This window comes from Melospiza melodia, chromosome 2, assembly GCF_035770615.1.
Source record: "Melospiza melodia melodia isolate bMelMel2 chromosome 2, bMelMel2.pri, whole genome shotgun sequence".
Taxonomy (NCBI): Eukaryota; Metazoa; Chordata; class Aves; order Passeriformes; family Passerellidae; genus Melospiza; species Melospiza melodia.
Window position 1 is genome coordinate 58,516,749 of NC_086195.1, and position 26,369 is coordinate 58,543,117.

The 26,369-nt window shown below is 40.4% G+C and overlaps 1 protein-coding gene across 20 annotated transcripts in view; it reads right to left on the minus strand.

Annotated features, from left to right (window-relative positions):
* The window catches only part of ZBTB20 (zinc finger and BTB domain containing 20), a 474,683-nt gene that overhangs the window by 99,830 nt on the left and 348,484 nt on the right, over nucleotides 1-26,369 (minus strand). For 19 of the 20 annotated variants that reach the window (XM_063148336.1, XM_063148332.1, XM_063148339.1 and 16 more), the window contains one exon: nucleotides 17,359-17,414. The exons of the other annotated variant lie outside the window; for it this stretch is intronic. The gene's annotated coding sequence lies outside the window, so the exon portion shown is untranslated. The remainder of the gene's footprint in view (nucleotides 1-17,358; nucleotides 17,415-26,369) is intronic. 20 annotated transcript variants of the gene reach the window in all.

A 26,369-nucleotide genomic window follows, 5' to 3' on the forward strand; every position in this document is an offset into this window, starting at 1 on the left:
GCTCATTTTCAAGCTTGCAAGGAAACAAGAAAAACAAAATCAAATGTCAAGTAGATTTGCTCTTTGTTGTAATTAATACGCAAGCATTTGCTCGTAGATGGTCCTGAGCCTGAAAACAAGTGTTGCCAGTTGTGATGCTATTAAAAGTAGTTCTCAGGGCTTTAAAGGGCCAAATGTAGAAGGAGTGAAAATCCCAACTCCAACCAGCAGCCCTAGGCCAGTGTCCATCAGCTGAGGATGTGACCACAAAGAAGGGCAGCACAAAGCCCTGTGGCTGAGGATGCGGCATGGGCTTGCAGCACCGGACTCTATGTGCAATGAGACAACAAAGAAAGGTAGGGCAGATTTCTTCAGAGCAGGAGGAGGGGAATGACTACCTGAAAATAAGGAAATTCCAAAGCCCCACACTGCAGACTATGTGTATGCTCAGTTTCTGGTGGAGGAAGCTACGTGAGATTTCTCTTTGAGTCAGAGCAATGTAGTGGATAAAAAGGCCCTGTCTAGCCAGGGGGATTTCCTGAGGCCATCACAGACCAGCTCCACACGCTGTTAAGAGGCTCGTTTTCATAAGAGTTCTTGTTGCATTTGTATCGCTGGCTCCAGGCCCCTAGAGCTTCAAGTGCCACATCACAGTGCTACAAGCCCAGCGCCGAATGCTTGGCACACGACCAGGCATCTTCCCTTCCCTCTCTCTGTTCCCTCAAGTCAGCAGGTGGGGCTCCAGGGCTCCATCTTGTTTTGATTTGTGTGTGGAATTTTTTTCTTGAGAAGAAAAAAATAAAGACAAAATTTCCCATTGAATATTTGCTATTCTTCTTTCCCCCAAGTTTTTCTGTGGAGGGGTTTGGAGATAGAGAAAAAAAAACCCAACATTTTTTTTTCTTCCTCAACAAAGGAGCTTGGTATTTTTCCTGAAATGGGATGCTGGAAGGGCTACTGGCTTGAGATCTGCTCCTCTTCACATCAGGATGAATCAGTAGCAATTCCAGTGAGGTCACCAGGAGTGCTCTGGCAGGCAGCTCCCCTTGCCGGATGCCAAGCCAAAACCCTTCCACAGGACCAGCCAGGGCCCTCGCCCCGTGCCAGGTCACTGAATGGTGTAAATGCATGCAGGGCAAAGAAAACATAAACCTCTACCAACTTTCCCTGTGAAATAATCATAAAAGTGCTGGAACTCAAATGCTGGAGGGAGGAATTGGACAAAGCCAGCACCACCAAAAAACCCTACCAAACAAAAGTGTGCGATACTGGCCAGGATAACAGAGAACCAGGGCAACATCTATTATTTTGTTACTTGCTTTCCCACACACTGATGTCCAATGTGTAATTCTCTCCTGTCATTTAGGTCACTGCTGGATTTAGCCCTATAGGTTTGAACAATTAATTATTTTCAGCGATAGAACTATTCAATTTTCAAAACTGGTTTGAACAGTAGATTAGTTCTAGATTAAATAATTTAACTACAGATCAGTAGTAGGTATTTATTCTACATTAAGTTGGCAAATCATTGAGCAGGTATTACTTTTTAAGGTTTCAGTACACTTAATAATTTATAATACTACATTGTAAGCTGGCTGAATAACCATCACCTTGGAACACAACAGCCAACACCTCCAAATTTAATCTCTTCTCCAAAAAGCCTTGTTCAATCTTTAGCATGGTCAGCTACATGGAGAAAGGAAGGAATGTAACCATAAAGACTAAGAAAAGAAAGCTGCTTAACTCTGTGAGAAAAATCTCTCAGGTTGCTTGACCTTAAAAAAATTGCAGTGCCTCAGTTTCTCCATCTCTACATAACAGTGGTACCTAATTAATTGATTGCTATAAACACCATGCAGTTATTTATAAGATGCTTTTCAGCAAACAACTTGAAGCAGATATTTCAAATGACTCCTCAGAAAATCTCATGAAATGACCCTTAAATTCAAAGAACTATGTGCTCAGGTATTCATATATGTTAAATCCAGATTCATTCTATGTCTCAGTTTCCCCTACAGGTAAGTGCTGAATACATGACCTTCCTACTTCACAGAAATCCAGGGAAAGCTACGTCATTAGTAACTGCAAATCCTTGGGCAGAAAGTCTTGGAGAATGACTTAATATTAGATACTATGGATAATTGAGGCAGAAGAGGCTCAGAGCTCTCATCATAGGAAGTTTTGGGGCTCATCACGTCAGAACCAAAAAGATCTGAAGTCAGTTTTGTACAGAGCATCTGGGAGCCATGAGGATGAGTTATGCTCCACTTTCAGGGGAGGGAGAAGGGCTTCAGGCTGCTCCCTCCCATTCAATTTCTCACTCACAGTGAGAAGGGCAGGCTGCTTCTCTCTGCTGTAAGCAGGGACACCACACAGATACCTCCTTTCCAAAAGGAAATGCAAGAGTGAGAAGAAGAAATAGATGGAGAAGGGATGAAGGAAAGGCAGATTTTCAGTTTTCATCATAATTTCAGAAGTGGCTGTTGGAGAATTTTGCTCAGAAATGGCTTATAGAGTTTTGTTCAGACATGCCATAATCATATACAGCTGATGGAAAAGTAAAAGGCAGCTGTGAGGAGCAAATTCTCACAGCCTGTTTCTGAAAACAACAAAAGTTTTCAGGCATGTTTATGTAAACAGCAGAAGTTCTCAGGTTGTTTTTAATAACAAGTAAATATCTTGTCCTTGGATAAGTTTTGGGAAAGCAAAAGTTGACAAACATGGAGGCCTTGAGAACTTTGATAACAGGGTGAGAAAATAAATCTTGGATTCAATAACAAACCACAGGTATTGAAAACAAAAGGAGGGGTTAATGTGTAATCTGTGACCTATGGTGAGCTCGGGTTTGCAATATGCATGAGCCTAATTAACACGGTTATAAAAACCTGCATTTTGGATCAATAAAACGGAGTTCGATGCTGATCAACAAAGATGGGTCGTCTCCCTTCTCTTTGATAAGTGGCAAAATTTCCAGAAAAGGAGAATACTGGAGATACATAAACTAAATGGGCTGCTCAAATGCCATATTTAAGTTCAACCAATCATATTATTAAGGGCCAGGGATGATCAGAAGTGTGCAATTGGCCAGCTGCACTAAATATGGCCTTTACCCTCCTGCAGTGCTTAGGTGGGCACAAACCGAAATCAAGGCATTGGAGATTAAGTTCTGAAAGAGAGCAGAGAAACTTGTCCTCCCTCTTATTATTATTATTGTTATGAGGTGTGAAAGGTTACAGACAGAGCACTCATCCTTGGAGAAGCCACGGTGTACATTATGGAAATAAACTGGAAACCCAGTTAAAGGTTAGCACATCTTTTTTCCTCCAGTTGCCATTGATATGAATGAAGCCCATTCTTGCACTGGCAAAGGGAAAGAAAAGATGAGTTAATGTCACCTTCCCTTCTCTAAGTTCTCAGATTTGATGACTAACAGGCTACCACATTTCACCATGAAAAAGGCCTGGTTTTTACTTAAGAGCCCCAAAAGTATACAGAGAAAGTAATTTTCAAGGTCAGAGGGTTGTTTTGACATTTAAGAAATACTAAAACAGAATTTGGCTTTTAAATTTGTAAACGAAAACTACTTCCTGACCTGAGAGACAATCTGCCAAATTTCTAGCTGACCCTAGGCTCTACAGACTAAACCAAAATTATCAGATATATTGTGTTGTCCAGTTACGTGCCTCTAATTTTAAAACTAAATTTTGATCAGCCTTAAAAGAACACAGTTACTGAGACCCTTTATAGCAGTAACACTCAGCCCTTGTCACAGTAACTGAAGAAGCTTTCTTTAATAACTGCTTTAGTAGAGTTTTTTTGCTTACTATTGGAGAATTCAATTGCTTAATATACACTAATAAAAAAATAAGGGAAATAGAAGCATTTCAGCACACAGAAACCAAAAACCTCCTTTTATTTTACACCAAGCCTTTGATCCTCCCACCAGTCCTGTTGCAATACAAACCAATTTCATTTAATGTTACATCTGACGAGCCAGACCTCTGTGAGATTTCAAATATCTGCTAAATTCCTGGGCAAATTGTAAGTGGGCTGAGGGGAAGGTTCACAAATTCACAAACAGCACATACATACAGGTGGACTGTGCAAACAAAGTAGCACAACCTTGCTGTGCCAGCTCAACAAAACTTTGTGCATATATGTAGTATCAAAAGGTCATCCTGTTGCTTAAGATGTGCAAGAGATTGCATTGCTTCTCCTTGCAGCCTCTTTCTGTCACAACCCATCCTGCCTGCCTTCCTGGCTCACTTGTGCAAAGTGGTCTGTAAAATAGTAATTTTATTTTAAATGGAGGCACTGTGCTTTCTGCTTTGCTCTTACACCAAAACAGCCAAACTAATTTTGCTGTTTCAATTAGGCAAGAGAAATGAAACTTTTACTTGCCTTTTCTGTCTCCTTTTTTTTCAGCAAAGTTTTCAGTCTGAAAACTTTCAGCCCAAACTGGTAACAACTTAAGATGCAGTCCTGCAAAGGCAGCTGAGCTGAAGAACATAAACCTGTTGGAGTGGAGTGGGAGCAAAGAGGATTCTGTGAAGTGTCTGCTGCTTCCTAAATGCATCCCATATGCACCCACACTGTTTAAATTATGCCAGTTCTTGTATGGACTACAATGGGAAATTCTAACACTGTTTACTAGATTTGTTTCTCCTACTTCAATCATAGTTGAAATGTAATTGCAATAAATCTTCTGTTTGTTAGGGTTTGTTTTTTTGTTTTTTGTTTTTTGGTTTTTTTTTTTTTTGGAAGTTCTGTTCATAATAGTTAGCAGGAAAGCAGAGAATTTGTCAGCCTGCAATGCTGTTATATCCAGCTGACCTGGGCATTACAGGATGCAACCTTTTCTCTAGGAAAGGATATCTTCAACAGACTACCCAACTCACTGGCTTCTGCCTTTTGGTAGTTCTTCTCCTCTTTTCTCGATGCAATCATCTTAACAGATCATCCTCTAGCCAACAAATATTTAAAATTCATATAATCTAAAAGATGACTCAGAAAGCAAGAACTGATGAGTTCTAACAAAAAGATCCATGAACCTGACACTTCCTGGTGCTTAGGATATTCACATACAAGAAGAAGAGATACACATAACAACACTGCTCAGCCTTTGAATTGTTTTAGGTATAAGACTCACAAAACACTTAAAACACAATAGTGGAGAAGTTTTGGATCAGATAATACATTTGTGAAGCTGAGGAAGTGATACTGCTAGCAAAATGAGAAGAGTGTCATTTCCTTTTAATGACCAGTTAAAGGCTGGCTTAGGCTGTGATTCTGGTTTTGGCAGTAATACAGGGACAGCTTCTTGTGAGAACCACTGCAACACTAGACAGCTCAAAGTGGAAATGATAAAGGGAAAACAAAACTGAGGCCCTTCGTGAGCAAAATGGTCAATATATAGGGCACACTGCCAAAACTTTTGAAAAGCTGAGAAAAGACTGATGACAACTGGTTTTGCCAAGGGAAGTCTGTGGAATTAGGTGCTCCTACCTAGCTAAATTCAAGTTTTTCCTCATGTAAATTAATAGTTTAGGTACAGAGATTAAATCTAACGAAATCCAAGGCTACTGCAAATGTACCTGCAGAGATGGCAATGCCTCATGATTACCATTTCTCAAGAAGCTCAGATCAACTGTGGTAAGAAAATGAAATTATGTCCTACTGAAAATATCAAAACCAAAGTCTTAATCTGAGGTTGCTACTGGAAATCTGCATAATGCACAAGGCAGCACTGAATCTTCGCTCCCAGAACTGGTGACTTTGCCAAGTGAAAAAAGTGAAAGCCATAAAAAGCCTTTTTAATTGGGAAAGTAAGACAATGACAAGGAGTGGGTTTGTTGAAAAAGTTAGAAAAGTATCTCTACAAAACCTCTGCTAATATCCAAACTTCAAGAGGAGTGGTATTCTGGTGAGCTGGGTCATGGTTCACACCATGAAGATGAAATGAGGTGCAACAACAGGACATCAAGTCATTTCCCCACCATGGGGAGGGAGCTTTACAGCTGGGGTTAAAGGGAAAAATTCATGTTCTTGCTCCTGTTAGCAAACCACAAGCTTATATTGCTTTTATACAGATTTCCCTTCACCATACTGTACTTTTCTTCTTGCTGACTGCTCAGTGTGACCATCCAAAACCACTCCTATTTGTGTTATTTTTCACACACACCACCCTGAAAAAAAATTCAGTATGAAAGTAGAGCAGTTTCCTCCAATACAGTTCAACATCCAAACTAAGCAGCAGTAAAATCATATTTATTCAGTGACTGAGGTTTCAAACAGTAAAGTTTTTGTTAGAGAGTTATAGACTGAACCATGCACTGAAAAAGACCCCAGAAGAGGTTTCTGGTGACAGGTCTCTCACCTTGACAGTCCTCAAGAACAGGGGGAGAAGGAGGAGTGTATGCACACTTGAAATGGGGGTGATACCTGAATGCAGTCAAGTTTCACGATCACAGCAGCCAGAATCTGGCAGACTTTGCCTTTGGGAATGAAGTGTGGGGACAGAGAGAAGGGAGCAGGGTACCTGAGCCCAGCCCATGTGTGTGAGAGAGGCTGTTCACCCACAAGCTGGGCGTGCCTGAAGCGGGAGTCAGAGGGAGAGAGAAGCCAGGAGCTCCCTGGTGCCAAGCACGGTCCCACACTGCCAAGCTGAGCAATCCAAAGGCACGGGTGCTAAACGTGGTCTTCTCTTTCTATGCAGACTCTGGCAAACCCTCCACCTTTCTCTATGTCTTTGTTTTCCTGTTTGAATATGAGATATTCCAATGAAATATAAATATTAATATTTGATTAGTGCTCAGCTACAAAACTTAATTCCTTAAAGTCTAGTATAGATCTTTGAAATCCTTGAAAAACTATATAAATATGAACCCTTTTATTTTTATAGCGTTACATTAACGACTGTACAGTGGAAGTTGATGAATTAAATAATCTCTGTCTATATTTGCTCATACCTTTGTGAAACTGTTACCTTTTCAGCTGCTATTTCTCATGCCTTGTCTCAATCCAGAAATGTCATTTTTGGTAAAGTTTTGCAAAAACCCATTCAGCTGCTTTTGAGTCATCCAAGTATGTAAAAAACAGTTTCCAGCTGTTAAGTTTTCCATAAGCCTTTTTTTCTCAAACATGCTTGTATAATTATAACACAGCTTTGTTTTAAAACATCAAACTTGACACGTACATAGTCCTGAAAGAGAAGTGGTAGCACTGACATGTTTGAAACCATTTGGTTTTGGAATAACAAGGTTTTTACCATATTAAAATATCTTTATTTTCTTAAAAATTCTTCCAGACACTGGACTACACATTTCTAACTGTAGACAGCCAATTGTGTAAATGACCAGTAAAAAAAGAAAAAAAAAAGAAAAAGGATTAAAAAAAGATACTATTCTTGCAATCTGTGACTGAACTGTAGCAGGAAGACTAGGGGACAGTTTTAATTACTGCATATTTGCATTTTGGTATAGAAAGGCATCAAATCAGACTGGAGTCAATTCCTCCCTTGTATTCTGCCTAGATAGAAATGCACTGACCTGATACCAAGCAGTGAAGAATCAGCAATTTCACAGAATCACAGACTGGGTGGGTTGCAAGGAACCACAGTGGGTCATCTGCTCCAACCTCCCTGCTCAAGCAGGGTCATTCCAGAGAACATGACACAGGAGTGTGTCCAGATGCTCTGGAGGATCTTCAGTGAGGGAGACACCACAGCATCTCTGGTTCCAGAGCTTGGTCACCTGCACAGTAAAGAAGTTGTTCCTCATGTTCAGGTAGAGCTTCCTGTGCATCAGTTTCTGCCCGTTGTCTCTTGTCCCATGGCTCAGCACCACTGGGCAGAGCCTGGCTCCATCCCCCTGGCACCTCCCTTCAGACACTGACAGACATTGGTGAGATCCCCTCTCAGGCATCTCTCCTGGAGGCTGAACGGGCCCAGCTCCCTCAGCCTTTCCTAAGAGGGATGCTCCAGTCCCTTAATCATCTTTGTCATTCTGCTGCCCTGCCTCCAGGAGCTCCATATCCCTCCTGTCCTGAGGAGCCCAGAACTGGACACAGCACCGCAGATGTGCCTCACCATGGCTGACAGAGGGGCAGGATCAACTCCCTTGACCTGCTGGCAGCTCTCTTCCTAATGCCCCCCCCGGATCCCATTGGCCTTCTTGGCCACAAGGACACTCTGCTGTTCTTATATAACTTTATAAGATTCCCTCTCAGTCATCTCTTCCCAAGGCTGAACAGACCCAGCTCCCTCAAACTTTCCACATAAGAGGCATCCTCCAGTCCCCTAATCATCTTTCTATCCCACTTTATTTAATCTGGAATATTTCAGGTTCTAATGTCTTAGGGAAGTAAGTGTTGATTTTGAGAATATTAATGATGGCTGAAACAGCAGCTGTAGTCTGAGGGATTATTGGATTACATGGGTTTCACTCTCAGAACTGTTTTTTATATATGAGAATATAAAGGCATATGCAGCTTTTGTGCCTTGCATGAACTACTGGCCTCAGCATGAACTCTTCTGTCAGACTGGAGGAATTCTTTCTAAGGATGAAAAAATAAAATCACTGCATGTGTAGGTTTTTATATGGGTCTCTACAGTGATGATTTGTATAGACAACAAGAGACTCCACAGTTGTTTCTTATTCAAAGTAAATAGCAGCATCTCCTGCTCCTGCCTTTCCTGGGACACATCCTCCTACCATGCAGGTGTGAGTCCACAGAAGCCACCAATGTCAGTGACATGGCAGTGAATCTGAGAGGACAGCCTGACTCATTCTCATCTGGAAGCAAAAGAGGCAACTCTGGCAAAAGCGTGTGTGTGTGCATACACTCTTCCTTACCTTACACTATTTGTGCTGCTATCAGTACACCCATAAATCAGTTGTATGTCCACTACTTAGAGAGGTTTTCTGGATGGGTTTCAAACCACATCAAACATACAAGCGGTGCTCAGCAAACAAATGCCACTGGAATACAGCTACAGAGAAAAAACCTCATGCAGTTCTCCCTGTTCTCCCTGTCTTCTCTCTGTACTGTCTGCCTTGGAAAGCCAAGGGATCAGTAAGAGACCTTATCATAAGCAAGGGGCAGAGGCAAGGTTGCTCTGGGAGCTTTCACTCTAAATTTTCTGAGTTTAGGGAGATTAACATTGCAGTCGTCACATCCATTAGTGTGCTTTTTTGTGCACACAGAACATGGCCCTAAAGGAAAAAATGTACTATTGGGTAAATAGTCTGTGCACATTCTGGTAGCTCTAAGTTACATCATGCAGTTCTAATCAATGCTACTGGATTTTGAAACTCCCCAGTATAACAATGAAGTGGGAAAAGCCATAGAAAAAGTCCAAACAAAGTCCCAAGTTACGCTGTATGCTCTCCTATTCTGAGTTTCAGTGTTGAGACAAAAGAAGAGTAAGAGTTTGCCATTCGCTAGCTGTTAATAATCAAGAGATCTGCCAGACACACTCTTTGAGAGCTCTGTCTGTCTGGACCAGGTAGATGCTGCAATGCACAAAGAGCTTCACACACAGAGAAAGAAAGAGTGTTCATGGACAATGATGCAGTGTTCTTAATTAAGATTTTCATTACTGATACATACATTAGTATTTTTCTAATGCAAGTGTCCAAGCACTCTAATGTGCAGGTAGATGTCTCTGATCCTATCTCTAGAAACCCTTTTGCACATCATTGCAAACATTCCCCAGCCAAGGCTCAAAATCAGCCCACCTGCCCTTTGCTATAATGACAATGAAAAATAAAATTGATGTTTTACTTGTCTGCCAGATGAGAACATAGCTTTTTGCAGTCATGAGAATGAATAGGCTTTTGCAAGGCTGTACTACAGTGTATTGAAACTGATTCTGATCTCACTTACAACTGTTTGATGTTGATGTAACATCAGGAGCTTCAACAGCATGAGTGCAAAAAATGTTGAAGGAAAAAATAATGGAAAAGACATGTAGGTAAACGGAAAATAGGATGAAACGAAACATGAGTTTGCCAAAGGTAGTTTGTAGTAGACTAACCTGATAACTTTCTTTGATAAGGTAACTGATTATCCAGACAAAGGAAATGCAGTAAATTTAATTTATCAGTAGAGCATTTGATACAGTATCACAAGGGAAATTATGAGTTTAGATCAAGATTTGCAAAAGAACTGGAAGGTGAGCCACTGCTTACCTGAAGGGGAGATTGAGCAGTGGTGAAGAAAGAATTATTGGGCAAGGTGAAGGCTGTACTTCCACAATTGTTTAGGTAAATAAAATAGCTTTTTCTATTTAATAATATTTTGGTGGAGCAGGTAGCATTTCTTTACATGGCCCCTCAAAGGTAGGGAGCACAGATTAGGAAAAAGTGGGGGCATGCTTAACAGCTATAAAAGGATCAATCAATACCAATAAATTGCTCATTAACAATATTTAGCTCTCATTCACCTGTAATGTTCAAGTGTTATTTTTCTATCTCAGTTCTTTGGGATGTTCCAAGATGCTGCACCTCTCTCAGCAGTTTACTTGTACATTTTAATTAAATATCTAGTTCAGTTTCGTGCTTTTAAAATATTCTTATTCCCAGAACAGGATGCCCATTCATCTATAAAATCTTGCTGAATGCCTTTGAATTCTGGACCCTGCCTCCCAAGAAAAGGCTGCTGGAGTAAGATATGGAGGAGAAATATTTGGTGATCAGAAGTGCTTACAAAAGCATTGCTTCTCCCTGAACACACTATGCACTTTTCTAAATCCAGTTAGGCTATGACACTTTGGAAATACCTGCAGTAGGAAAAGCTGGGCTGTCCACTAGCAGAGTGGCAATGCTGCACTGGCACAAGGCAGGATAGAAGGTGAAGACATTGCCACAGAAGTCACAATATCAATGTGAGATTAAATTGCAGGCTCCACAATAAAAGATTTGCCCAACGATTTTCAACAAGTTAAGAAAAAACAGCATTTTTGACACTCTTCCCTGAGGCATTTTTCAGTCTGCAGGTATTTGAGTGACTAAAATTGCTACCTTTCCATTAAAGTTCACTGGAAGAGAAGCTGCATTTTTGTTTTAGCCTTCTGTGGCATAATTTAAGTATTTAATGTCATGACTGGACCACGTTAAGGATGCCAGACATTCACTTAAGAAATTTGCCCTAAACCCCAAAATGTAAAAGATTTTTTACATGCAAAAATTGAAAAACTGTTGGAAAAGCTTCATTCTTCAGAGCTGGTTATATGCTGATCACACATAGTAGGTCTCCTTTACAACCTTCAGTGCATATTGCAGAGCATCCAGAATGTTGCAAATTATTTTTGGTCTTTTATGTAGAAGTGGATTTACTGCAAAAATTGAAAAGCAATTAATCTCTTTACAGACATCCAGGATAAGTGAACACGGACAAATATGAAATTTAAATACACTCCCAGATCCAAATGTTGCAACTGATCCTTACTTTGGTGATTGGGTGAAGCACGAATACTTCTAAATTGCATGCTATTTGAAGTTGGGATTTCAATTTCGTCCTTGAAAATTCAAGCTGTTTAGAGTATGCTTAAGAAGCTAAAACATTAGAAAACATAATTCAGAAAACTGATACAGCTATTCTATTAAAATTAAAACTCAGTACGATGGAATGGGAGAGAGCAAGATCTATTCAGATCCAAAAGCTTTTGCTTTCGGTGGTGCACAAAAATCTAATATTTTGGGCATGCAAACACATGAAATGAAAGTATTAGCTGGGGGGTTGAATTTGTGAACCATATGCAGCACGATATTATCCAAAATGATGGAAAGCTTCAAGCTGAACAAGAACTTCCGAGGAAGGAATCATTATTTTTCAATACACTGTGATCTTTAATGTCTAAGGGTTCACGTTCACACCAAGAAGCAAAACAGCCTTCACAAAGCACAGCCTGAAGATTACTCACATGTGTTTTGACATGTGCACCTGCGTAATGGCACACAAATGAGCTACCTGGCAGATGATTTGCTTCTTTTTTTAAGTGGGAGTGGTAGAGAGGAAAAGAAGATGGAGGAAATCCTCTTACGAGCTCATTTTCCATTGTGGCGTCTCACACATAGGACATTCAGCATGAACATGGGCACATGGGCAGGCATTTGGACCTCCCTGAGTATTCATATCTCACTGCCAGCTTCAACAGACAAATCTACAATGTCTTGATCAGAAGGTGAATTTTGGGAAACATCCTATTTCTGTATGTTGTTTTGTAACAACTACTCCTCCTGCCCAACTTGTTCTTGGTGCCATTTTTACCCAATATCTGAAGTGTGCACTGGATGGAGGCAGATGCACAACATGATGATAAAGCAGAGTGCAGAGAGGATTTCTGCACTAGGAGAAGGACTCAGAAGAAAGCTCAGACAAGAAAAAGACATGTGGTGATACAGCTGTAAAAGAGCAATGGGCTTGCCAAAGTTGGAAGATAATTTACCATAACTACAAAGGGAATATTCTGAGAAACTCCGCTGCACTCTAGTTGTTTCCATTTTGCACAGTGATTTTGACCTAACAAACTGGTCTGTCTTAATATTTTGATGGCCGACATTCAAACTGCTGTAGGAAATGCTGCTACTGCTTCAGAAAGGTGGTCTTTTCTGTCCAAATATATTAAATTATGCCAGTGTGGGGTAAAAGTGCATTGAACAACTCAATTTCCTCTCTGCCCCCTTCTTTTTTTTAGTTAAACCAAAAATATTATGTCTACAACTGTCTAGGTAAAGTCCATTGTTTTTACCGCTGTACTGTGTAATATTTCAAAAATAGTTAACAGTCAATGCGTTATTTCACACTAAGTAAATGAAAAATAACTCAGAACAAAGAGATTGCTAGTATGCATAATGGCAGAAAGGTGTGACATAATCAGCTGTCATGCTGTCCAATCTTGAGTTCAATCTCACCCAGCACCAGTGGATATATTGTAGGTATTGCAATTAGAAGGCAGTTTGCACACATGCCTCTACTGTAATCCACACATCAACTTCACAGCTATGTGCAGTCTTGATTACTTGCTAAACAATTTGAACGCCAACACTTAAACTAATGCCTGAATGAAAAACCGGGACCAAATTTTGCCCCTTTTTGTAAATCTGGCTACGTCTTGAGTTTTATGGATATTTGGTCTATTTTCATGACAGATGTTTTAAAACAAACCTGTGAACTTTGATAGATTTGTTTTAAATAATGAGGGTTTTTTCCCATGCACATCTATTGCTTAAGTTTATTTGATGGCTACATCTTTAGATAAAGAGTAAAGCTTAAAATTGTGGCACTGCTCAAAGACATTTATCCCAAGGTGTAGACTTGGTTGTACGGTTTCATGTCTATAAATACACCAGAGTATAATTTCAGCTCTGCTGCCATTTTGAGACTGTTTCACCATTTCTCTCATTTGCCTCTGCCCATGTTGTTTTCTTTTTTGGAACATTCCCTTCCCTTCAGGAGACACGTAATAGCTGGGGAAAAAATATTCCTTGCCTGTCTCAGATTGCTGTTTAGGTGACCATTCCCTTCCTAAACCTCCTAATTTTCATAAGCAGATCAACTGATTCTTCTGGATAATTTACATGCCTATTTATTACATTAATTATGATAATTCTTGAAAAATGCTAACTCTTGAAAGCTGTTGTAAACATAAGGCTTATTACATGTAGACTTTTTTGGCATTTTGCAAATGTTCATTTCTGATTCATGAATAAGCTTGACATGGAGGTTATTATCCTCTTCTCAAGTAAGGGAGAGCTTCTTAAGAAACCTGAGAAGAGAAAAAGATGCCTCCTCCCTGTTCCTGATGTAGCAATCACTGCTGTTGTTCCTTATCTGCAAAGCAATACTAAGCACAGAACCAGAAAACGGGATTCAGAGGGGGCTAATTAGCTGCTATTTGATGATAATGGCTCAGAGTGGTAACAGATGACAGTTTGGTGGTGAACAAGTACCAAAGCAGGGACATATACATAGATATCAAAGACTATTTGAGCATCATCACGTCTGATAAAGTCAATAAGGATTCTCAGAAACTGGCTACTGGCAGGCTGGAATACTGCTGGGTGTCTTTTGACATACAAATATCACTGACCATATGATGGATGGTTCTCATAACTATGATGAGATCAGTAAGATGCCTCTCAGCTTCCCTTAGGTCATCATTACTTGACCAAATACGTCTTCATGAAGCTGGAGAATAAATTGCACTTTTTTTGCACTTTTTCCCTTCTTTTCTTTTTCTTTTTCTTTTTCTTTTTTTTTTTTTTTTTTTTTTTTTTTTTTCTTTTTTAAACCAGGATGTCAAGTAACAAGAATTAGAATCAGTGCTCACTCTGATAGGAATGATGCTGGAGCTCAGTACAACCTAGTTACATCAGAAATCTATTTAAACAAGATGGACAGATATCCATGGAATTATGTTAACATGTCCTGCAACTTCCTTGTATCTGGATGACTTTGGCACACTTTTGATTTGCATTTACCAATGCTAACAGCAGGTAACTTTTCAATTTTGTATGGGTTCCATCTGAACAGGGAGTGCTCTGCAAGTTGAAGAAGTGTCCTGCTGTTGCTATTTATCCTCTGTAGCTATCTCTCCTATTGTAAAGCACCTCAGTAATGTCCATACTGCTACAGGCTGCTTGGAAGACTTCTTCCATGGAAAGAATGATTTTGACAAAGAATATACCTGAGTCTCTCGAAGTCCTGAGGACATTCAAGAGGAGCAGAGATCAACTGTATTCCTCTAAAGTGGGAATACAGTTTGAGGGGGAGATCTATGAAATCCTTCCACCTCCAAAACCCTGATGCCATATAATTAGGCAGATGTGTATGTAACATCTGGGAGAAGGATGAATACTGAATGAGCAGCAAGTTGTGGGAAGTTCTGCTACCAAAAAGAACCCAGACTATCAATGGCCTGAAGGACCTGCCCTCCAGAAAGAACGGGGAAGGCCAGTACAGGAAAAGACATGTCTGAGACATGGTAGGGCTCCTATGGGGCTTGCTAATTTAGGAATAGAAGAGCACCAAGAAGACCTTCTTGGCTGTGCAATAAGCCAGACCCAAAGAAGCAAGAGAGCATGTGATTCTAATCCTACACGTCAAGAAACAAAGGCAGCCAGGCAGGAAACAGCAAATGCATGGTCACACAGCAAAGCACTGTTGAAGAGGGATTTCAGCTCCAGGTTTCCACATGCCCACCTATCATGAAGCCAGCTTGCTGCTTCCACCTAACTGCCTTGCCCTGCAGAGGTAGAACCATGTTAAACTGGTGCCATTGTGCAAATGTTGAAGGCACATGGTGTCTGCCACAGACATAACTGGTTTTGCCACTGCTGTGGGAAGTGTTAACACAAGCTGTGTTAACGCTTCCCGTTCCTAAGTATCATTAATGCTTTTTATTGATATTATGAAGTACTGCAACAAAAGTAATAGGATTTGTCAGGGGCCGTTATAAACTGCCCCTGCTGGATAAATACATAATACATGATGGCAAAGGTCCGATGGGCCTTTAATCAATTGCCTTTCTGAGTCAAATAAATGTCACATTAGACATAAGCCGTGTTGCATTCTGTGGGGGCCTCTGCTCCCCTCATCTCGCAGGCCTGACACCGCCACGGGCAGCTATGGACACGCATAGGCTCCTACTTATTTGTAGCAAATATATCAGAGCAAACCTGGAGCAGCATGCTGTAAATTACAGATTTGGGACACCTTATAATGAAAGGCAAAGGAGAAGGGAAAGAAATATGGGGACACCATAGGCATGATAGGTCAACTCAAATACGTCTCCTTGGGAGCTGGCATTGTCATACCACCTTTTGCAGCCACTGCAGCAAATCTCCTCTTTTTGCCATCGGGGCGGGGGAGAAGGCAGCATGCCATTTCCTTCTGCACTGCAAAAGTAGTGGGTCAACTTTAAATGTTAAAGCCACATATTTTAGGTCTAGTATTGGGAAAAGGAAGCTTTTTTGTGGTTTCAGCAAGCACCTTGAAAAAATTATACATGTCCATTTGCACATTCACATCCCTTTAAAGAAATCCCAACAATCGAAACACAATTTGACCATAAATTTACAGATTTGCAGGTTTAATGCCCCCCCCCCCAAATATGAAAGAGCTATTTCTCTTACTGTGCTGTCTTTTTTTTTTTTTTTTAATTCCAGGCACCATTTTAAAAGTCATCTACTTTTCTCTCTGAACAGGTAGGAGACATGAATTTAAATTGCAAAGTAGAGATCTGAAGTAACACAAAGTCCAGGTATATTTGGACGTGGAGTTCTAAACCTAAATTTAAAAGCCCTTATTATTTTTGGCATTCACTACATAGCTTCAGCAGCTTGGACATCCCAAAACAGTGGCTTAAAATGCTGGTGGACATTTGGAAAACCTTGGTCTGTCTTTACTTAACTATAGTAAATATTATGAAGTGGTAGTGCTATATTTCCCCTTATATTTCAACAAGAAGAGTCATTGTTTCAAAAGCACTAGATTTCACTGCCAATATGTATGAAGGAATCCCAGAAAAATGTGAGTTTTTGTTCCAAATGCGCAAAACCATCGTGTGTCAGAACCTGACAAAATTAAAACTCAAATGATAACAAACAAACGCTCCCAAAGGCTCTATCCCTTATTACCCCCAAAAAGGAAAAAAACAAAACTCAAACCCTGAAAAAATTAATTCTTCCTGTTCTGGGTCTTGAAAACACAATTATCTGGATAAACATAGTATTTTCTTCAGTTAAAAAGGTCAGCAAATCACCAACCTACAGAGCAGCAGCCAAACTCAAGTGAATGTGACTAGGTGAGAAAAGAACCCTGCATAACACCTTCCCAAGAAATCGCTGACAGATCTTTAATCCTGATACTGCTGGATGTCAATAAGAATACAGCACATTTAATCTGCTCAGACAAGAAGAGCAGCTCAGAGAGCAGCCAGGACTGGATAAGGAAGGGTCCCTCACCACAGGGTCAAACTTCAGCATGGATAGGTTGCAATGCTAGTTGAGTGTTTTCTGTACTTGTTTTGCACTTGCACAGCATGGAATACTTTATATTTCATTCTGAACTAGAACACAACAGCACAATGTCCATCAGAACATGTATATCCCCACATATAAACAGCAATCTTCCATACTGTCATCCAGAAATGCACATATAAATTCGAGATAAATCAATCACACAATGTCACTGAACTAGAATCTGAGTCCCATAAGGTGACACTGCATTAAAATCTTGGACTGCATTGAAATAAAAATTCAGTATTGAGTCCTGTGACTATGGGAAGCAACAGAGGCCCCGGGCTGACTTTGATGGAACTTGAAGAAAAGGCACAACTTATATCAATGAAAAGTATAAAATGTTATAAATACTTACACAAGAGACAAGGAAAGGTTCCTCAAGAGAAAGGCCACAAACTGATTGTGAGTGATCTGAGAAGAGAGAAAGAAAAAAGGAAATCAAATTGTTATAAACACGCGAAATGATACCAATGTAACAATAGAAAAGAGGGATCAAGGAGATTTACAGATGGTGGCAATTCCCACAGGAGAGGAAAAAAAAGAGTTTTAAATTCACAAACATAGATCTTGGAAGTTTTGAAACTACCTGACCCCAGAACCATGTAGCTGAGAAAACTGGTAATGGCTGAGGAGCTTTTCAGTCCTGGGATGATTCCAGGCCAGCAGAGACTAAATATCCTCTGGTGGCTGTTCAACAGTCTCCGTGAAATAGGCTTGTGGCTCCTATGGACAAATGCTCTTATCACAAAAACACTGCCAGATTTGAAAGGCATCCTTCTTAGCAGTCATGCCAGATGATACAGGACTCTGAAACAGAACTCGCCTTCTTGATCCTGACCTCCACAGAAGAGGGGTTAGACTTATTATTAGGGCTGAGAATGCTTACATTACAGCTGATAGCTGCACAGAAAAATTGTGTTGTCTTAGTTCCTTCTGTCAACACAGTATCTTGGACTTGATTGATTTGTTACCCTGAGACCCCTAAGAAAAAAACGAGTGCATGAAAGTGGAATGGCTAAAGGTTTGCAAACTTCTGGTAGACTACAGGTCTACTATGGAGTATCTAAGCTTTACTGCCAACATATTTATTTCCATATTTATTTCCAAAACATAATAACCTGGGATGAAGCAATAAACAAAATTAATCAAAGCCTGATGCTCTGAATTGTAACAAGAAGACACACTCCTGTTGGACACAGAAAACAAAGGCAGATGCTCCCCAAATGTTCAAAGCTACAAATCAGTCCCGTCTCCCCTTCCCTTTGCCAAGCTGAAAAAAATGTGGGTAGTCAGACCAGACAGTGCTCTCCAGAAGATTGTTATCAGGGGACCGGGAGCACAGTGGAAAACGACCATGGGATCCATGTGGTGTACTCCAGCACTTAAGACATGGCCCTCAGCTTCTGCTTCCTGTCTAGTAACAGGGGGAGATTAGCTCTGTCATTCCTCAGAAGAATTAAAAAACCTCAGAGAGATATAAACCTGAATTAAGAGAGTGAAGGGAAAGAGAGGAGCTGTCACAGGAGAGAGAGAGAGGGAAGGCAGGCAGAAAATCTGTTCAGAGTTGTAGCTACTATTTGTGGGAATTATGGTCCTGGTAGAGGAGGGTGGGAAAGAAAGCATGTGTACAAATCCAGCGCTTGGTTTGCAAGGGAGGTGGAGAAAATACAGCAAAGAGCAGAGACAATCCTAAAAACTGCAGGGCAGGAAACAAGATGCCTATAGCATCTTTTGGACAGGCCACCCAGAGAGGCCCTTTTAATAGCAAATTTCTCTGTAAAGGAGCACACTGCTCCCACATGTAAGGAAGATTTGCATGAGACAGAAGACAGGATGGATTCTGCACAGACTGAAAAGCTGAAATGACATAAAATGAAAGGAAGGGCAAGATCAAGCTGGTGAAGAGAAGGTCACTATCTTGCTTCCAAGAATCCATTATTCTAATGAACTGTAACAGGGAAATTCTCCTGGTGGAGAAAAATTTCCTTTCCTAAGCACGTATCCCTTGTTTTCCTCTTGCATTTCTCCTGAAGACTTAACCATGGAAGTCCATGGACTCATCTGTAGTAGATGATAGTGAAGTACTGTTAGGGGCTGGTAGTTGGGTAGTATTTCTTTCGGAGTTTTGGGCAGATAGGACAGTGAGCCACAAACTAGGGAAGAACCTGAGACAAGAGGCCTGAGCCAAAGAATGTGCCTTAGAGTCCCAGAGTTGAAAAAAAAAGGAAAAAAAAGTGGGAGGCATCCAACATGGAGAAAAAAACCAAACCAGAATGGAAAATTTTAGGCTGAGGTTAGAGTTTGGCTCTGTTATAAGCAACATAAAACAAGGTCTCTTAAGGGAAAGCATCATGCAATTTTGACAACATGGATGCCAAAGAATTCTACAAATTATGGCCTGAGATTATGGAGGTGCTGAGTAATGACTTACACAAACATTACCAAGAAATTTGCTCAAAGGAATGAACAAGATTGTCCTGCCTAATTAAAACTGTAGGGTAATTATAGACAGGCACAATACTAGAAGCTGCACACTAGAATCCGGCAAAATCACCAGAACTGAAACACTGTACTTTTAAAAATTATTGCAACCGGTCTGGACACTTGATTATCAGTTTTGTTCAAAAGAAAATATATGAAAACAAAACTTTCCCTGTAAAGTACTGGAAAAACAAGATGTGTCTATGATTCATTCCAGGTTAGATAACTGCAGAACATGTATGTGGGAGAGAAATGGGCCAAATCCTGTTCTCACTGCCTTGTGCAATTATGCTGACTTAATTGAAACCATGAGCAGAACCTGAACCATTAAAATGCTGGGGTGAAAATTCTTATCATATGGCACTGTTGGTCACTAGAGACATTTAACCTAATTACATTAGATTAACACAGTAGATTTCTTCAAGACATATATTATATAACAACATAAGAAAATGAAGTTGAAGAAAGCAGACCATTTTCCCCCACATCTCTATGTTATAAACAGAATAGTTACCTGTCTCTGTTTATGTCTCTTGCTTTCAACCCACTATGGCCCTGTTTGGTGGAAGGGACAAATGGAATCCACTGAACTTTTTTTTTTTTATATTGAATTCCTAGTGTTAATTAATCATTATTACTTGGAAGATGTTTTGGCCATTGAACAGAACAGCCAAGGGCTAATCTTAAACCTCTCCTTGCTTCACTGTGGTCAGATTTTTCTCCTTTTCTCTTTCTTTTCTATATGAATAAATTCCATTAAATCACAAAGACTAAGAGACAAGCAAGGTCTACATGTTACGGCTATTTAGGAATCTAGTACCCCCATGCTTAATGAGAACAACGTTCCTAAACACGGAAGAATTTCTATTTATGGGAAGTTAAGATGGTGAAAACCAGAGGCATGAGTTACATTATATAAGCAGATAATAGGTTTATGATGCTAACTACAATTTTAAAAAGTGACTGAGGCATTCATGTTAAAGTCCACTGAAAGTCAGCAAAATTTTGGCTGTAAACTGAGATGAAATATATTACCTTTGTTAGCTTAAGCATTGCTTCCTTTCAACAACACTAACATCTTAGGTGCCAAAGTAATTTCTGCAATTGGCATTCAGTTGCTTCTTACACTTTATTCATTAAGTGGCTTGAGTTAACCTGCTTCAAGTGCCTTCTTAGCAGTAAATTGGGACAGCGATTCTGCTCCATTTTTGCAAAGTGATTTAGGATCTCTCTGATGCAATGCAGCACACCAAGGTGAGCAATGCTAGTCCTTTAGCCCCAGACTGGGAAGAAGTAGGCTTGAAGAACTGACAACAAATTTAGATAATCCTAAAATGACTGTTTTGCCTCAAAACATTTTCACCCTTTACTGATACAGAGCCAGTGAGGGGTACAGCTTTATCATGTGTAATATACTCAGTAAACCGGATCTAAGATCTAAGAGTTTTGCCTCTCCTCCCCTTCTGGGTGCACTACACCTGCTCAGTATGAAAACTAAAATTTAATCCCAGTGGAAGATAAAGAAAATAATTTACTAGAGAATTCCTCAGTTCAGAGGGAGCCACTGCCATTCTGGGGGGAATGAGCAGACTGGGCTGAAATTCAGTGGAGCCCTTTAAATTATCTGTGGGGGCAAAGAGACTGCACTGCATCTCTGACACAGCAGAGACAGATTACTGCAAAATTAAATTGAGGATTTTAGTGGATATAATTGTTGTTTTTATATATTAATGAATAACAATAATACATGATTCTAAACTGAATACCAGGTTTGACATTTAATCTGAGAGCTTATACCATCCATAAATGTTCATAAACGTCACACGACCCCTACCCTTTGATTGAATTACAATCTAGTATGCAATTTAGGAACCACGGATTAATCTACATAGATTTATATTTCTGCAGGTTACACAGTTATTTGTTGATTTATACCCTTTCCCCCTAAGTGTCCTTTCCATCGAGAATCCAGGAACGCACATGCAAATATTTAATAGGAGAGCAGCTCAAAATCCAGTGACTAGCAACAGATGGAAACTTGGCTCAGTGAAATCTATACTAATTATCATCTGCTTTTTGAAGTCACCTCTGCTAATGGCCAGCAAAATCTTAGTGGCTGTGATACCTTCTATTACCTTCACATTACTTGTTACTACAGCCAGCAATCACCTAACATGTTTCTTGGCAATGCTGTGCAATTAAATTGCCTTTCAATCAGCTTGCTGAGGAATCCAGAGATGGAAACTGCTTTAATATTAGGAGTTAATTACAAGAATGCAGAGCAAGGCAGTCAAATGTTATGTTAGCATACCAGAAATATGACAACACCTTAGCCACAAATGTCACACGCCAGGTAAGGGGCCACATCAGGAGAAGCAACGCGGCAACGTAGAGAGGAAAATGACCTTCAAGTTCCCCCTTGTTTTTTTCTCCCTGCGCTCATGCTACTTGAAGTGACCACCTTCTGTAGCAGTCAAAATATCTGGAATTTCAGTGACCTGTATTAACAGGCTTCACTGCACATTGGTGTCTGCCTGGGGACTGACAGTGACACTAGCAGTGTGTCACAGCACAGATGTGGTCCAAAAGGCACACTGAGCAAAAGCAGTTCAGCCGGAACTGACCCATGCACGGGCCCCATCCTGCTCCTTTTGAAATCCAGCAAGTCTTTGCAGAGGGCTAACAGGGCACATTCCTTTGTTGCTCTGCATCTTCATCTCTGTGTGCCCACCAAAAGAGGAAGCTCCACAGTCCAGCCCTTGTCCTCATGCACTCCTTCATTCACACACTGCTGAGGGGAAGGGCTGGCCACGCTGTTTAAGAAGACAAGAAATGAACATCACTCAGTGGAGCTAGTGCTTGGAAAGGTTTGAACTGAGGAGATGGTTTTACATCTGACAGTTTATTGCAGGGAAGGAGAAAGCTCATATGGGAGAGGACGCTGCAAACACAGCTTGAGAGCCAGTTACATGGCCATGTATAAACCCTTAGTCTGCAATACTGGAGAATCAAAATAAAATGATCTTTAGGAAAGGACAAGAAGTTTTTCTATACACATTAGAATGAACATGTCTGTATGCATTGCCACACACACATGTATTTTTGTTACGCATCATGAAAGAATTTGAAAAAAAAAAACCTACTTAACTACCACTGCATATGCTTTATTAAATTAAATAAACAGCCAAACTGTGGTTCTGTGAAGAATGCAGTGATGACTTGACAACAATTTTGAATCAAAATTCATTCATATTTCCATCACTCATTTTCCAAAGACATAGTTTGTTTAGAAGCTATAGTCCACCAAAGATAATAGAAAAGGTTTCTTCTCCTGTTTCCTCCCCCAAATTTGAAGACAGAATGTTGTAAAGCAACTATGACACAGCTCAAGCTTACATTTTCTTTCACTAGTGTATTTAATGTCAGTAGTGTCTTTAAAATCATTTTTAAATTTGGGCTGTTAAGGGTAGTAAAAGGAGACTTTAAAATTTTCTTTTATAATTAAGAATGCCTATAATTTTAGCCTTGTCTTTTTCACATTACCAATATGTACTCGGAAAAACAGACTTCAAATGGGCATTACAAATGCACACACACAAAAATGCTTTTATAAACCAGAAAACTCCACAGACCCAAAACTAGAAAACACAAACGAAAAATCTTTATGGAATAGATTTTTCAGCACACTCTGCCTGCCAGGAAGGCTGGATAATATGTTTTGATAAGACAAAAGAAATTAATCCAACCCAAATTTGGACTTTCATGTATATGTAAGCTAATTACAAAAGACATCAAGCTGACTCATTCCACAGGTAATTCAGCCCAAAGTAAGTCCTAACAGCTGTTCTCAGTGAAAACAATGAGACAGATGAAATAAGAACAGTAATCTCTTGCATCTGCAAACTGAACTCTAATTAACATCCATTGGAGGTCTCTTGCTCCCTAAGAAGAACTTCAGTCAAGAAAACCCTCTATACAAAGCACCTCAGAGGAAAACATCTTTAAAGGAAGAGCAGGAGAGTTCTCTGGAAGCAACAGCACATTGCAGCTTCAGCAGCAGTTGCTTTAAGGGGCTCAGGGTGAGGGCAAAGCCAGCAAAAAGGTGAGGAAGAAGGAAGGTTAAATATATTCTTGTTTTATAATGTAAATGTAGCATTTTGAGCATGCATCTTGACTTAAAAGATGGCCTGGAATAGTACTTCTTTTATCTTTCTGTAACTCTAAGGACTGACTACCTCTTTGAGGGATGTGTTGCAATGAGTGAAACCAGGGCATTTTGTTGGCAGGTGCTTGGCCAGGGCTGGCAGGAGGAGGCTGCCCAGCACCACCTCCCAGAGCCACAGCATGCCCTGCTCCTGCTGCCCACCACCACCCTGGACAAGGAGGGCACTGCTGGGGACTAATTCTGGGAACAGAATACCTGGGAAGGGATGGCCACTGCCAACATCACTCCCAGTGCCCCTTTCTGACTGCCCAAGGGGGCTGTGCTGTCAGCCAGCTTCACAGCTCTGGTGGCAGCTGCTGCCTGCTCCTGTCTGTAATCCTTCCCAGGCTCCTGAGCCCCTTCCCCATCACCATGTGCCTGCTCCCATCAAGAGACCATGAAGGAGCAAAGACGGCACTGGAAAAATAATGGTTGCATTGAGACTGGGTTGTTCCCGCCCAGCATACAGCCAGCTCCCTGTTCACTCTTGCAAAAGAGAGAAAAGATAAGTCATAAATCAGCTGTTGACCAGATGCGTTCTCTTTGTGGTCCAGAAGCAATTTGGGCATTTTCATTTTATAAAATAGTTTGTGTTGGTTTCTCTTGGCACTTAGAATTCAGCTTTGAAACCCTAAACACAAGAAAATAGAAAAATCTACCAAACTATACCAGGATACAAACCTAAAAGTTCTGTCTGCCTTTCAGGATCAGACCTTCAAAATTATGTCTTGGCTCTGATCACAGCTGTAGGTGAATTTTCTATTCTGAAGGAGTGTGGTTGAAGTGGCAGCTCACAAGTTGGATCTGTTGTATTATACCACAGCCACATCAATTCATGCTCTCCTTACTGCAAGGTGGATAAGCAATGAAGCATCTTTGCTTCCCTGCTTGGAGGTTTGCAGTCCTAGCGCATGGTCCCTGTTCCCTACACCCCCTCAAGTACCTGTCCTGAATTCTGCAGTTCCAAAACTGGACTGCACAGTATGAGAAAATACAATCAAATAATACCAAATTATTTAGACATATGACACTTGAGTAACCAAAATGTTAAACTGAGAAAGCAAGGTTCTAGGAACTAAATGCATCTTTATTAATAATAGCAATTAGTGAAGTTGCTATTAATAAGGAGATAATTACTATAAAATCTAGTGATACATACAAATAGGCTACTAATGTGAGGAAGTGACCCTGAAAAATGAGTTTAAGTTACTGGTTGGGCGCTTTCTACTGCTAATTATTATTTGCTTTCTGGATATTAATGTTTCTTTATCATGAATTGATAAATCCAGTGGTGTTGTGATCACTAGTCTAAATGGTGTCTTTGGATCATATGTGGTCCCAAGAGGCATGACACTCCACTGTATGTAATTTATTTCCACAGTGAGACGTGCTGACTCTCCATAATATTTCTTTCATTTTAACATCTGACTAACATTCAATTTGGGACATAAGTACTCTGATATATAATTTTCCCCTGATGGCACTGCAGAGCAGAACTAAAGGGCACTGGCTGAGTGTGTGAGTACTGCAGAATCTGGAGAACAGGCTGGGCTGGAGTGCTGGGTGGGAACGCTGCAAAGCCTGACTGGAGGGCTGTGCAGGGATTTGGGGCTCTGCATCACCCATGGCTGGTGGGCCACAAAGGGTATCAGCAGAGTTCTGGCAAGCCCTAGGCTGGAGTTACATTGGACTTCAAAAATCCAGCTTGCTCTCTCGGCTGAGAGCTGCATGGTTTAGGACTTGACTGTGAGGGTGTTTGTTAAAGCAGAAGCAAAGTGGCAGCAATATCACTGTGGAAAAGTGTGAGCAGGTCAGATCCATTGCCACGATAATTTAAAGAAATTCTCAGGATGTTTTCTTGACTGCCTATCCCTAAAGAAATCCCGACCTGACTCTATGAAGACCTATAGGAATATCTTAACCTGACAAGATATATGGAATATCTAACCATAGACAAGAGCAGCAAATCCTTGAAAGATAAGAGAGCATGTGACTTGTACTCAATGTTTAAAAATTTTTACTGCTTAGAACATGACCTGTGTTCTTGGGAGAGCACACAACACTTGGAACAAGACTAAAAGCATTACAGAAAGATTTCACTTGCCTTTAAACACCTGCAGACACACTGAAGTCACCAGGGTCATGCAGCTGTACCTCTGTGAGCAGTGTTAAGCCCTCAGCATCTACCAAGACAGGTTAAGTATGTGTTTCTTTTGAGTTTTCCAGGAGAACCAACTGTTTTCTCCTACTAGGCCATTATCAACACTTTGGAATTTATCTTTCACCTGTTTCTTCTCACTTTATACCTGTTAAAATAAATCAAAACTCCCTTATAAAGCTCTACTAAAATGGCTTCTGGGAAAAATACTCTCCATTTCATATTTGGTATGAGAAGAGTGTACTCTGTAGCATGCACTTACTTCTGTGATGCATGCCCTGAAAACTGAGTTTCAGAGCAACCAAACTTTTCATTGCTCTTTTACATGGGGATGAGTGGCTGAAGTGTCAAGAATGCAGTCTCTTACCACAGAATCTGATCCCTCTTATCACCAAACATGATGTTGTTTTATAGGAACCAGTTCCTAATTCTAAGTTTTACTGCCAATATATTCAAACCACCTCCCCTCCTGAATCCCAGTTATATCAGTTTAACCTTGATTTGCCTCCCTCCCTGACCCTCA